The sequence below is a fragment of the Colobus angolensis genome, unplaced genomic scaffold (assembly GCF_000951035.1).
Source record: "Colobus angolensis palliatus isolate OR3802 unplaced genomic scaffold, Cang.pa_1.0 Scaffold19, whole genome shotgun sequence".
Lineage (NCBI taxonomy): Eukaryota > Metazoa > Chordata > Mammalia > Primates > Cercopithecidae > Colobus > Colobus angolensis.
In genome coordinates, this window is record NW_012115043.1 from 5,234,499 (window position 1) to 5,247,915 (window position 13,417).

At 46.7% G+C, this 13,417-nt stretch overlaps 1 protein-coding gene across 3 annotated transcripts in view; it reads left to right on the forward strand.

The window, feature by feature from the left end:
* Window positions 1-13,417, forward strand: part of MEGF11 (multiple EGF-like-domains 11) — a 381,035-nt gene that overhangs the window by 259,010 nt on the left and 108,608 nt on the right. The gene's annotated exons all lie outside the window — the stretch shown is intronic.

Genomic DNA, 13,417 nt, shown 5'->3' on the forward strand with positions numbered 1-13,417 from the left:
AAAAAAAAAAAAAAAAAAAAAGATTCATTCATTGCTAATTCCCACAGCATTTGAATGAATTTATGTTTATAATAAGTGAATAACAGTAAGCCTCAAATACTTGTATAGCACTTACTATGTACTATGTGCTAGACACTCTTCTAAGGCTTTACAAATAGTAACTCACTTAAACTTGTCGTTTTGAAGGTGATATTTAGCTGTCAGCTTGGATTTGTAGCTGGAAGCTTTGTAAAAGAAGGCAGTTTGGATCAAAGACAATTTGTCAGTGTTGCAGGTTGTCAAGGGCGTTGCTAAGAGGAGACGCTGTGTTTAAATTTTGTTTAACTCCTTGCTTCCACAAAAAACAACAACAACAACAACAACAAAAAACTGAATGGATGGAAAGGAGAGTCTTTATTTTTTTTTTTTTTTTAGAATAGAATGACAAATTGTTTTGTGGTCATTAGAAAACTCAGGGTTGTGATTCTGATCTCACATAAAATTCTTTGAACCATAGAAATGAGGCAGGCTGCTGCTCTCTGATGGCAGTGTACAAATATTGCAGGAAAAGTACTCAGGAGGGTTATTTTGCAAACCTGGCAACAAATAACTGATCCTCTTCTATAAATGATCCTAACTGATCATTGAAAGAAAATAAACCACAGGACAGAGGAGGGAAGAGGGGGCATGATATGGTTGGAACAAGATTGGCCATATAGTGATGATTACTGAAGCTGAGTGGGTTTTTTTTAATTAGTTAAACAGAAGGAAAAGATAATTCTATAAATAGCTAATTCTTTGCCCTCTCCTATTCTATGATTTGATACCTAGGAATGTGGAAGGGTCTCTCTCTTCTCACAAAGACATCTGTTCCAATGCCTACCCAGCCACCCTAAGTATGTGGGCTCTGATGAATCTGCCAGAGCCCCCCCACCAACTCCCACCATCCCACCCAATCCCACCCACACAGTAGCACAGGGAAAAGAAGATTGTCCGTGGATGAGCAGAGATTCAGGGTGGGGAAATGTGGAATCTTGTCCTTGTCCTCTCAGGCTGTAGCCCGGTGGCCACCTTGCAGTTCCCAGGGCTCCTAGCACAGCGCCTTCCCAAGGCAGGTGTGCGTTGTCTATTGGATGAATAAATTAATCCAATTACTCACCATAGGTTTGCTTTCCTAGATTCCTAGGGACATCTGCTGAGCCCCTACTCTGTTCTAGATACTGTGTTGGGAGCTTGCTATGTGTGTTCTCATTCAGTTTTGCAGACTCCTTATCCCCTTTTAATGATGAGGAGGCTACAGCTACCTCCATGATACTATAACTTTTATGACTTTCTTCACCAGATTATGAGTTTCTTGACCCAGGGACTGTTTTATCTTTCATCTTTATTTCCCCATAACTCTATCGCATTGAATGGTCAAAAACTGTTGAATGAATGATTAAATGAGTGATTAACATTCAACAAGAGGTTAGATGGTGTATCTGGGTTATGCAGTTAGTAAGTGGCAGAATCTGGATCCAAATCTAGCCCAGAGCAACTTTTGCATCATCACAGCTGCCCAGATGACCCTCACCCTCCTACAGTGGGCTCTGAAACCTCTAAGCTCATTCCAGCTGACTGATGACCACTGCAGAGGTGACTAATCCAAAAGAGCAATGGCTGGTGAGGGGAGAGGGGACCTGGGTATGTAGACCCCTCCCCGTGGCTCCCTGGTCCACAGATAACTGTGTGCAGTGCTGTTGTGGTGCTGTCTTGCACTAGCTCATGAGAGCCAAGTGTGCATATCTCTTTGCAACTCCATGTGTTGTTACTTCATGTTGATAAGCTTGAAAGCAATCATGGTGGAATGATTTACACCATGGAAATGAGTAAATGCTACAAATCAGGACTTTTGTTTTTTTTTCCTCTAGAGCTAGTTGTTGAGCACATACAAGCACATCCCTGACTAGGTTACAGCTGGCAACAGGAAGCTTCCAAGGGAAGTGCAACTGTGAAGCGTACATCTCTATGTGGTTATTTTCTCTGGGAGGGCTGTTTGACCTCATAGTTCATCCCTTGTCACTGGCTACAAGTTGCTACAGGTGCAGTGATGGTAACAGGAAGCCCATGATGATGAAAGCAGAGAGTTCTCAGCTGTTTAATTGTCTTGTCTCTCACAGAAATTGGCATTTCCATGTTGGGGAATGGTGGGGTGGGGTGGGGTGGGAGTAGGGTGCTCTTTGTCCCTGGAGATACCTCCCCAGGACATTTGTTGAATGATGCGCACTCTCCTCCTGGGGTGTCCTGGGAATCTCAAAGCTGTTTTTGGTGCCTATTACTCTCCCTACCAGATTTGTTTTTACAAATGGTCTTTCTGAGGCTTTCTGTCTGGAAATTCTGGAGCAAACTCAGTGCCTGGAAGAGGAACAGTGGAAGCCAGGTCATTGTTTTACATAATCAAATCTTGTTTAGCCCTAGGAGGGAGCCACCCGAAGGGGCAGATATATTATTCTCCTGTATACTGGATCAAATAGTGCCTCCCAAATTGAATGTCCACCTGGAGCCTGTGAACATGACCTTATTTGGAAATAGGGTCTTTGCAGATGTAATCAAGTTAAAATTAGATCATATTGGATTAGTGTGGGCCCTAATCCAATGACAGACACAGCAAAGTCTAGGAGTCCCCACAGTCACTCTCTTGCAGGTGCTATCAACCCTACTCAACTTTTCGTGTTTCTCTCTTCACGATCCCCATCACCACTGCCTCAGTTCCAGGTCTCCTTGGCTTGTGCCTGGACCATTGCCTAACTTCTGATGGCCTCTGTGCTTCCTCTGGCCTCTCCTCACTCAAACCCATTGTAATCAGATCGCAGTCCCAGAACCCACCACCCCAACCATGGCCCTCCTCTGCTCACAGCCTGCAGTCACTTTCCTGGCCCCAGAAAGGAAGTTCAGATTTTCCTGTTGAAATTGATAAGACCTCTATGATCTGGCCTCTAATTACTCCTCCAGCCTCAGTCCCTCTTTGCCTTCACTTGCCTAAACCAGCCTGTATCCAACTGGAACTACTCTTATTCATTCCCTGTACTTTCCACCTTTGCCAGGTGCAAAGTCTCACTCTTCTCTTTATTGATGCAGTGTCCCCTCTGCATTGTCATGAGACTATATGCATCCTATATAGTCCCTGCTATTATACAGCTCTTGGGTGTCCTTCTTTTCTTTCTCCTTCAAAAGAATCATGATGGGTGTTGGAGTAAGACAGCCCAACTTCAAATCTTTGCCCTCAATTTACTGTGGGGATATGGCAAGTTAATTGATCTCTCTGAGCCTCAGATTCCTCCTACATCTGTTCTTCAGTAAGTTGTGGAGATTAGATCAGAGTGTGCATATCAGGTGCCCAGCACAGATAAGTCACTCAGGAAATGGGGGCTCCCTCTGGATCCCCAAGGACTCAGGATTGCAGGTGTGCAACATAAGTTGCCATGTTGATATCAAGAGCAGGTGTGGGGCCTGGAGACCTGGGGTGGGGGTAGGAGGCCTGAATTCTCAAAGCCCAGGCAGGGGATAATGGCAAAGCAAGCACATCGCCCGAGCGGGAGGGCGAGGCCAAGAGCAGACAGGACTGGCTCACCAAGGTCACTTGGGCACCGCCACGCTTTCCTGACTGACGATGGAGGCCAGAGAACAAGACGAACGCTGCCGCTGCCCTCCAGTCTCCCCCAGCTCAGCTTCCATGTGGATGGGAAAGGGCATAGAGGACAAAGACTTGAGTTCCAGCCCCACCTGGGCAATGACTCATGAGCTGTCTTGGGCAAGACCCGCTCCTCTGTGGGCCTTGCTTTCCTTATCTGTAAAATGACAGGGCAAAAGAGGAGACTCTCCAAGGTTCTTATTACAAAAAGGTCAATGAAATGGAAGTTAATCTCCCCCACTGATATAGCAGCAGAGTTCCAAACTAAGCCCAGTCCTGGCTGGCCCTTACTGCAGAACTCCTATGCGGGGACTGGCCCATCATCATCACCGGCCCTGCTTCCTAGAGAAAGCTGGCAAGGTCTGGGATGGCCTCCCCAGGGCTGCTAGGGGAAGCGCTGCCGTCTGGTGGCCCTGATGGCTGTGGCTTTTGGCAGGGAAGGAGCAGGGGGCAGATGCTTCAGGGTCCAGTTTAGGGCTTGTGGGCACCACAGAGATGACAGCTGCATCTGCCCTCCTTGTGTTTTCTTATTTGTTCCCAACAGGAAATCGATAATGTCAGAAACTGTGGGATAACTCTGCAGACCCAATCAATAGACCCTGATTAATTCAGTTGTGGCCGTTGGGTAAATTTGCTGCATCATAATTAGAATTATTAATTAAAAATAGGAAATCGATTGACACAAATTAAGCAAAGGAGGAGTCATTTGGGCCGCTTTGACATTGCATGGGCAGGTGCTTGAAGACATCCCATCGGCTCTAGCTTTGGGGTCTGACATCCCACGTGAGTCCCAGACTCCCCCACACTGCAAGACCCTAGCTCTAGCACCCACCACTAACCAAGGAGCAGAGAGAGCCCTGGGCCTCCAAATGCCCGAGTTGGAGGGCCCCAAGAAGCATTTCACCCAATACTTATATTTTTTAATGAAAAACAGTAAGGATTTTAGGAGAAAAATATATTTCTGCTCATTATTTTGCTTTCTTCTTTTTATATTTATCATGTTTTTGGTAGAGATCAGGTTTCACAATGTTACCCAGGCTGGTCTCAAATTCCTGGGTTCAAGCAATCCTCCTTAGCCTCCCAAGTAGCTAGGACTTAACAGGTACATGCCATCACGCCTGGCTAATTATTTTTTTTTTTAAGAGATAGGGTCTCACTATGTTACCTAGGCTGGTTTCAAAATTCTTGGCTCAAGTGATCCACCTTGGCCTCCCAAAGCATTGGAATTACAGCCACCTCACCCAGCCCTATTTTGCTTTCTTGATGCACATGCATACATCATCTTACCATAATGTATACATAATTTATGTGCTATTGTGTTCCTTTTTCTCTCAACATTGTGGCATAACTCTTCCTTTATTTGCACAAAATTATCTTTTTGAATGGCTGCATAGTGTTCTATGGATATACCATAATCTGCCTAACCAGTTCCCCATTGTTGGTCCTTTAAGTGGTTTAATAATAATAATAGCTAAATTCCCTGGGGGTCCATTCTCACTGCTTGCACTGTGGGCTTTACATGCATCATTTTGTCTAATCCTCACGACAACCCTTCGAAGCAGGTGCTATTATGATCCTCTTCAGATGGGGAAGTGAACACTCGGAGGAGTTACGCGACTTATCCGAGTGACTTGTCCGGGATCACTGGAGGCTTGCTGGAGGTGGGGCATGGGAAGACGAGGGCTCTCAAGTCTGAGATTGTTCTGCCTCTGACTTCTTGGTGTTCATAAGTGGGGGGCCACACACAGCTTTCCACATCTCGCGTTTTCTTGTCCCAGTGTCATTTTTATAGACGAAGACACTAAGGTCTGAAGGGAGGAAGTGATTTAGTCCAAGTCCCACAGCTGGGCAATGGCTTACACAGGAAGGGAGCCAGGCCTCCCGGTTCTCTGACCAAGACTCTTTTTACCTGCCTCCCACCCCTATGCCACCTTTCTTCTCAGTCCCCTCCCTCCTCACTGCTCCCTCAGGATCCTCTGAAATGTTACGGTGGCCACATGTGGGCACAGAAATCCCTGAGAACATCTGTCCTCAACTGAGTGCTGAGACTGAAGCCCTTGGAGGGTCAGAGCAGCTCCTGCCCCACCCGGCATTTTTAACAGCTCTGGGACGGTCACCACCTGTAAATGCTCCTACCAGGCCCCCTTTACACACACCATGTATTGTGCCAGTGAGTATGGCTGCCACATAGAGTGTCTCCGTGGTCCCCAGTGCTCTGGCTGGGGAATTCCCTCCCAACACCTATGCCCCTCTCCCCACTGCCACACCCAGTGGCTTCCCACTTGTCAAGAGTGGACTTTCTGCCCATGCTTGAGAGTGGTTTTCTCAATCCTTATTCCACCAAGATGCAGTAGCACATGCTGCCCACATGGGCTGGGGCCCAGTTAAGTTGGCTGTGGGTTATAGGCAATCTCAGTGGCTCCTAGTGGTGGAACCCCGTGTTTTCTTTCCCATTTAAGAAAACATCTAGACATGCAAGTGATAGAGAGGGAAGTTATGCATGTCCAACATTGACACTCTGTTATTTAGTATGAGAAATAAATTATTCACCAGCTTGGTACTACGTTAGTAGCAAATCACTTGTGACAAACCCTATACTCGATTCAATAGAACTTGTCCAACCTGCAGCCCATGGTCCGCATGCAGCCCATGGTCCACATGCAGCCCAGGATGGCTTTGAATGTGGCCCAACACAAATTCATATACCTTCTTAAAACATTATGAGATTTTGCCAGGCGCGGTGAGTCATCCCTGTAATCCCAGCACTTTGGCAGGCCAAGGCGGGTGGATCGCTTGAGGCCAGGACGTTCGAGACCAGCCGGTCAACATGGTGAAATCCCATCCTTACTAAAAATACAAAAACTAGCATGGCATGGTGGTACACACCTGTAATCCCAGCTACTCAGGAGGCGGAGGCACGAGAATCACTTGAATCCAGGAGGCAGAGGTTGCAGTGAGCTGAGATCATGCTACTGCACTCCAGCCTGGGTGACAGAGTGAGACTGTCTCAAAAAAAAAAAAAAAAAAGAAAAGAAAAAATTACAAGATTTTTTTTGCACTTTTTTTTTCAGCTAATCAGCTGTTGTTAGTGTATTTTATGTGTGGCCCAAGACAATTCTTCTTCCAATGTGGTCCAGGGAAGCCAAAAGACTGGACACCTATGCCCTATTGGATTATGCTGATTTGTCATACGCAACACCACACTGAGAGCACCTCATCCAAAATATGAAGATTATTCTGCACTGGTACTAAAAATTATTTTCTGAAATACCTACAGCTTTGGACAAAGTCATTCAAGGCTTCTTCCCCTACCCACCTTTTCTTTAGAAAACCTTATGTGTCCCAGGATTTTCACTTTCCAGATTCTGCTCAGTGGCCCCAGCCTCTGCTTTTGAAACACCCACCCTTACCACTCACCCTAAGACACCTATCGTCCCAGGAAGGGGTCACTGGGTCTTGGGGAAAATAAAGTCTTGAGTCATAGATGTGAGTCAGCCTGACAGAGCCTCCCAGCCACTAGGAAGCGTCCCCAAGGACACTTCCTCTTCCCAGAACAGCGTGTGCTCCCCTGCGCCCTCCCCACCCCCATGACTCCTAAGAAGTATGGTTAAGGGACTTGTCTTTCCTCTACTGGTAATTTATAGCACTCATGTGCTATAAAAGAAAAAAAAAAAAAAAAACTTAGGTTGACGTGTTCTCTAACCAACTTAATTACCACAAGCCTCCTTCTGAAGATCGTTCCAGCTAGTTGAATATTAATCTGCAATTCAAAGAGTCCCCAGGCACAGATTGCAAGATCTTGTACATGCAACTAATTAAGACCATAAGTAGACAGACTCCAACGAACCAGGGATTTCCTCCTAGAATATAAGAGTGAAAAGCGTTTATGAACTTCAGGTTACATTGCTGTCCTTTTCAGCAGCCTCCAGCTCACCTGGCAGGCAGGCTGGAACAGAAACTTAGGTTTTGCTATTTCATGGGTCCTAGAAGAGGAGATATTGTCAGATAGAGGCAGAACGGTATAGAAGAAGGAGTACTGGACTGGGATTCCAGACACCTAGTTTATAGCCCCTTTGACTGTTTTTGATGTTGTTGTTGTTTTTTCTGAGAGACAGAGTCTTGTTCTGGTGTCCAAGCTGGAGCGCAACGGCACGATCTTGGTTCACTTCAATCTTGAACTCCTGGGCTCAGACAATCCTCCCACCTCAGCCTCCTGAGTAGCCAGGACCACAGGCACATGCCACCATGCCTGGCTAGTTTTAAAAATTTTTGTAGGGATAGGGCCTCACTATATTGTCAAGGCTGGTCTGGAACTCTTGGGCTCAAGCAATCCTCCCACCTTTGCCTCCCAAAGTACTGGGATTATAGGCACCATTCCCTAGAACTCTTTTACCCTGGGCAAGTCACTGTCCCTCCTCAAGGGCAAAAGCATCCTCATCTTTAAAAGAAGGGAGTTAGACTAGGCCGTAATTGTGTATGTGTGTGTGTGTGTGTGTATGCATGTATGTTTCATCCTTAATGACTTAGTACTTAGCACAGCGCTCAAGTGACACTGGGAAAATTGATGGTTTTCCCCTTGTGCTTAGAAGAAGGGTTGAAGGAGGAGCCAAGAGGGTAGGACCACTTCCTGACTCCTATCCCTGCTTCAACAAGAACATCTCTACCTTTGTATTTGTGGTTCTATCTAAGGTTTTACTAGAAGACAGGGTTCCCTGATTTTAAAAAAACATTAGTGAAAACCACTGGCCACAGTGAAGTATGTGGTTCCTGTCACCTCTACAGCCTCTGAGTTGATGACCCTGTGTTTCCCCTGGGCTCTTGGTCTACATGGTGGACACTTCACTGTCCCATACACCCTCCCTGGAACAGGCAGGAGGAGGTGCTGCAGAGAGGGCCTGAAACCCTGACAACCATGCCACAGCTCTATGCAGCCAGGGACCGTGCTTGATCTGTGTTTATATTGATGCTTCTTTCCATCACCCAACCCTTGCCCACCCCCACCTCCTAGCAGCACAACACCTAAAGAAGTGCTAGGCACTTAGTAGATGCTCAGTAAATAGTCACTGACTGGGTGAAGGGGTAATGAGAATGTGCCATCTGTGCTTTCTTTTCTTTTCTTGAGACAGGGTCTACCTCTGTTGCCCAGGCTGGAGTGCAGTGGCACAATCTTAGCTCACTGCAGCTTCTGCCTCTGGACTCAAGCCATCCTTTCACCTCAGATTCTGGAGTCGTAGCTGGGACCAACGGCACTCACCACCGTACTTGGCTAATTTTTGTATTTTTTTGTAAAGACAAGGTTTTTCCATGTTTCCCAGGCTGGCCTTGAACTCCTGGTCTCAAGTGATCCACCCACCTCAGCCTCTCAGGGTACTGGGATTACAGGTGTGAGCCACCACACCCGGCCTGGGCCATTATTTCTTTTGTTTGATGTTTACCCTAGCATGCACACCTGGAAATTATTCAACTTTTCCCTGACAAGGAGAACCTAGTGGGGAATCAAAATATTTGGATTGAAGGGGAGTCATTTCACTTGCCCCTGGAATGTGCTATGTGGTATACATGTGTGACTTTATTTTCGTGAGTTTGTCCCAAGTATGAGCTTGGCCGCTGCTTAGGGCTAAACATTGCATAAGCCTCATGCTGCTGGTGATGTGTGTAAATGCTGCCATCAGCATAAGGAGGTAGCCAGGGTTAGCCAAAGTGCCTGGTGACTCACCTGTGCTGACCTATGAGCCTTCCTAAGTTAGCACACTCAGTGCTGGCACGGTGGACCCTCAGCACCGGGCAGGTCAGCAACATGTAGCCACTGAATCCAAACCTGAATTAGCCTTGCTGTTAGCCACTGAATCAAGAGAGGAAGAATTTGAACCAGGCTAATAGTATGTAGTGAGGTAAGCCCCTGGTTGAGGGAGAGGGAGGGGGCTTGTGTTTGTTTGCAATATTGGATCAGCAGGCTCAATTTCCTCTGCTTCCCAGGGAAAGCATGAAGGTCTACCTCCCATTATGTGTCCACATATGCAGGCTCCCCTTTCTAGGAGACTGGAGGGGCTGCCAGCGGGAAGCTTTCCTTGGCTCTCTCCCAGCCGTAAAGCCCACCTCTCCATGTTCACTGCTCTGCTCTTTAGAAAGGGCTTTTATATTACAGGTTATTTAATGTCATTCAGATCTCTTATTCCTGGGATATAGACTGGAACAAAAAGCAGAATGACAGCAACAATTAATTTTCCTGTCGAGGATGCCAGCAGCAGAGAGCGAGCCAGGCCAAAGCGAGAAGCTCAACAAAACAGGAGGATTTGGAATTCACAGCCTAGAGTCTTTGTCTGGAATCTCTGGGCCAACCATGTATAAGTCGTGCCCGTAGAGTTCAGCTACACGTAAAGAATGGGGGAAGGAGAAAGTTTGTTTACTCTCCAGACCTTGATTCTTGGCCCTGCCAAGCAGAGATGAAATGAAAATGGAATGGTTTGGCTTCTCCTCATCCCCCTCAGAGAGCTCTAGGCAAGCACTGCTTTAGCTCTGTGGGCTCAGAGAACTCAAGGAGAAGCCTGGTGTCTAGGTGCATAAAACATTAGAGCTGGCAGGGACCGAGTCCCATGCTTCATTCTAGAAACCCTGTGTTAGAACAGCAGCCAGAGCCCCAGGCTCCTAATTTCCATCTCTCCCCAGTCCCTGCCTGCCTTTCCTCTTCCCTCACAGCAACAACAAATAGGGTGTATGTGTGACTCATCTCATCTTTATCCCATTTACCTCTCTATGAGGTCAGGTCTTATTGTCCCCATTTTGCAGATGATGAATACTGAGGCTCAGAAAGATTAAATACCAAACATCGTACAGCGCCTCTGATTAACAAGTCCTTTGTCATCTGATTCCGTTTTACTCTTACAGCCATTTCAGTGGACAGATTTTAGTAAACTCCCTTTCCACTAGAGAAAACTGAGGGTTGGAGAAGTGAAATGACTTTCCACAGCTAGTCAGTGGGTACGTTGCACTTCAGCCCAGGTACTCTTCACTGCGTGTACGTGTCAGTGGCTGAGTTAGGGCTAGAGTGTGGTTTCTGACACTCAGCCTGCTAACCCTCTGTACCATCCCTGGTGGACCCCATTTCCTGGACATGATGACACTGTCCCTCAGCTCAATGAGTATGAACGCTGTGACATCATCCTTCCCACTTAGAGATGTGTCACTGCTCACTTCCACTCTGAAAGTCCATGATGCTTGCAAATGTCACCAGCCACCATATGAAAAGGTTTTTGTTTACCCACAGGGAAGCCAACTGAACCATTTTTCTTAAAACTTTCCCAAGGATTCTTCCAGCTTAACTCAAGCCTCCACACTCACTGCCTTTTTTGCTTCCCACCTTGAGAGATTGTTCCACTTCATACTTACTGGAGCACGAATCATAGCAGTATTGCCAATGTCTAATTATAGTATTACACTTAAGTGTTTTCACAAGCATGTTTTCAAGCATTCTATCACCTGGTAAAATGATCTCCACTTGGCAAATGAAGAATCAGAGACTCACTGTTGTGAAGGGATTTGCTCTGGGTCACAAAGGCTATCAGTGACTGTGCCTGAGCTCAATTCTGAGCTGCTGGCTCCCAGTTCTGTGTTTGTCAGTTTAAGGCTGGGAAAGAACAAGCACCGACTAGCAGAAAGTGGAGGTGGGAGAAGTTGTTTCAGGAGAACAAATGAATAATCCCCTCCTGTCATTTCGATCACCAGGATGTCCTGGAAATTAAACCATTAATTTGTATCTTTTTTTCTTTTTTAAGAGATAGAGTCCCTCTATGTTGCCCCAGATGGAGAGCAGAAGCTATTCACAGGCATGATCGTAGCACACTGAAACCTCGAACTCCTGAGCTCAAGTGATTCACCTGCTTCAGCCTCCCAAGTAGCTGGGGCTACAGGCATGTGCCACCATGCCTGGCTTAATTTGTGTCTTATAGTAACAAGATTATTATTCTGGTTTCCAAGGTCTGTGTTCAAAATCTCATTGGTGTGGAATTCAGCAATTCAGCACCAAGGACAGCACCCCGGGTCCCATTGCCTGCAGAAATATGCTAGCCCTGGGGTGTTAGAAGGCTTGAGAATTGGAAAGGTCCTCTGAGGTCACAGAGTTCAACCTTCACCCACTGTAGAATTCACTCCCACAATATTGAGTGCCTATCTGGCCTCTGCTTGAATACCTCCTGCAATGGGGATCCTACCACCCCCAAATTCAGTCCTTTCTGTTGATGCATAGTTTGCAGTTAGAGACAGCACCTCCAGAAGTGCGGGAGGCCAGGGAATGGTGGCTGTTGAGAAGAGCCTCACCAAATTCTTTTTAAAATTATTAAATATTTGTGACATACAGGAAAATAGAGAAAATAATATGAAAAACACCCACCACTCAGACTGAACAAATATTAATATTCACTATATTTGCCCCAGATCCTTTTTAAGAAAATAAAATTTTACAAAAATGCTTGAAGCTCCCCTCTGTGCCCCTCCCTGGTTGAATTATCCTCCCTCTCCTTCTCCCCTTCTCCCCAGGGGTCATCTATATGGTTGTTAAGACCCTTCATCCAGAAAGTTATGTCATAGGGAGAAGAGTTCCTAGAGACCTCCTTTTTCAATCCCTTCATTTAACAAACGAGGAAAACAAGGTCTAGGGGGAGGACTTAAGAGCTCAGGGGTGATCCTAAGCACTTTCACAGCCATTATCTTTACTTCTATTCCAGCTTTCAATGTGGAGTGGAACATGGATTGGTATGTCCATTTTACAGGAGTTTGGGTTGTTTCTCTGCCTTCTTAGTTCTCTCCCTCAGCTCCAAGATATCGACTCACCCTTTTGCAAGTGGAAATATCAGGGAAATCACCACTGGAAAAGTTCCTCAGCCTACCCCGTTTTCCATATGAGAAATTTTGAGTCATGGCCAAGATAACTGAATAATAAGGGAAGTCAAATGGACTTGCCTTATGGGGGGTCTAGCATGGGATAGAGTGGAGCAGGACTGTGGGTGCAGGAGCAGGGGGAGTAGCTGTGGCAAAGTTTAAGGCACAGGAAGGCAGGGGCTTCCAGGAACCTGGGAATGAAGGGGTGACTGGAGGGACTGAGCAGCGGGAAGGCTGGGCCTGAGCACTGAGGACTTTGAATGCCAGGCCGCCATGCACCTGGACTTGAACCTTGATTCACAAGCCTTGGAAAGGCTCTTGGCAGGGCAGTGACCTCATCAGATTAGTCATTTGGAAGGACCACTCTGGGGTGGGCAGAGGTGGGGTGAGGGAAGAGACTCGAAGTGGGATGCTGGTTTGGGAGCCTGTTGCAGCAGTCTCTGGCCTCCACAGCTGCTCTTTCTCCCGGTGCTGTTGGGTTGCTTGGCAGATAAGGCAACTCTCAGGCTTCATTGGTTTATCCTGGGCCATCTTCTCCTCCCCACCCTCCATTCAGCCACCCCTAAGGATAGAAAATTTGCTTTCAGGAGACCTGAGAAAAACATGACAAATAAGGAAAACCTCCATAACTCACTGGCACATGGCAGGGAACAGACAAGCACGGGGGGCTGTCTAGGACTGTGGTTCAGCTCAGATGCTCTGATAGAAACAGCCCTGGGCCAGGCGTGGTGACTCACGAGTGTAAACCCAGCACTTTGGGAGGCCAAGGCAAGCGGATCACTTGACGTCAGGAGTTTGAGACCAGCCTGGCCAATATGGTGAAACCCTGTCTCCACTAAAAATACAAAAATTAGCCAGGCATGGTGGTGTGCACCTGTAATCCCAGCAACTCAG